Genomic DNA, 1287 nt, shown 5'->3' with positions numbered 1-1287 from the left:
ACGCTTACAGCACCTGGTCTTCCTAGGTGGTCTCCCGTCCAAGTACTAACCAGGCCTGACCCTGCTTAGCTTCATGAGATCAGACAGGATTGGACTTGTTCAGGGTAGTATGGCCATAGACAAGGAAGGGAATTCTTAATGAGTATAGGATTTTACTTTAGAGTGATGGACATGTTTTAAGATTAGATAGAAGGAATGTATGTACAACATTCTGAATGTACTAAATGCCACTGACTTGCTCATTATTCAGTGGATAATTTTATGTGAATTTTATCTCAATAAATTACTAAAATATAAATAAAATAAATATGAATTAATGTTTGTGCATGTGTATAACTGCTATTCTTTCAATAACAACTAACTTAAAATTTTCCAATCTATGCAACAGTTTAGAAAGTAACTGTAAACTAAATTATATTTCTCTTACAGCATAATTATCTGTGATACAGCACAAAAGTAGTTGAACCCTTTTCCTGATATGTGTACTGAACATCAGAAAATTTGTCCCATTACAAAGCAAATTGCTAAAACAAACAGTTGGATTAATTGGTAATCACTGTTAAAAAGACATTGATATCATGCAGTGTCCAATATAACAATCTTATTAAAAAATTAAAAGCTTGGTTTGCTTTCTCAGTTAGAGTAAATTTTCACATCTCATTACTAAGTGGTATAAAATGTTAGATATTAGATGACATCTTTATGCTATATGATTTTTCCTGTCTTGGGAAGTAAAGTTAACCAATTTTATGATTTTGTTTTTTAGATGGTGACTATTTTCTAAAATAAATTTGACTTATCAGAGAGGCCCTTATATTTTATTCAAAACACTGCAATGTGGCTTTCTGTCACTCCTGTGAGAAGTTGTAATTGGTAATATATTGGCCTTAAAGGCATTGTGGAACAAATTGATCAGTCTTCTAATAAAATTCAGTTTTTAGATGTTTATCAATTTAATTACTACTTATTTAATGAATAACTTTTGAATTGTTTATACATTTTAATCAATTGCAGATATAATGAAGTTCAATAAGGAAAACCAAAAATGTAAATCTAAAACTACACATTCAAATGAAATATTAAATGAAATTTGTTCCTTATTTAAATGTTAGTTGAGACACACTGACTTATTTAAGAATAAAATAATTATTAAAAATAAAGAAATTTCTGTGAAAATGAGACTAATCTTGCTTTTCAAATTTATGAAATGTATATAAACAAAAACAATTATTGATATTTTTTTCTTCTGAACATGATAAGCCGGCTGGAAATCTCAATATATGACTT

The 1287-nt window shown here is 28.7% G+C and overlaps 1 pseudogene; it reads right to left on the bottom strand.

Moving 5' to 3' along the window:
* Nucleotide 1: 1 nt before the first annotated feature.
* LOC112470802 lies at nucleotides 2-121 on the bottom strand (annotated as a pseudogene).
* Nucleotides 122-1287: the final 1166 nt, after the last annotated feature.

The sequence above is a fragment of the Pteropus alecto genome, unplaced genomic scaffold, assembly GCF_000325575.1.
Source record: "Pteropus alecto unplaced genomic scaffold, ASM32557v1 scaffold3, whole genome shotgun sequence".
Classification (NCBI taxonomy): domain Eukaryota; kingdom Metazoa; phylum Chordata; class Mammalia; order Chiroptera; family Pteropodidae; genus Pteropus; species Pteropus alecto.
The sequence above is the reverse complement of the archived record's forward strand: the minus strand, read 5'-3'. Positions and strand labels throughout refer to the sequence as shown.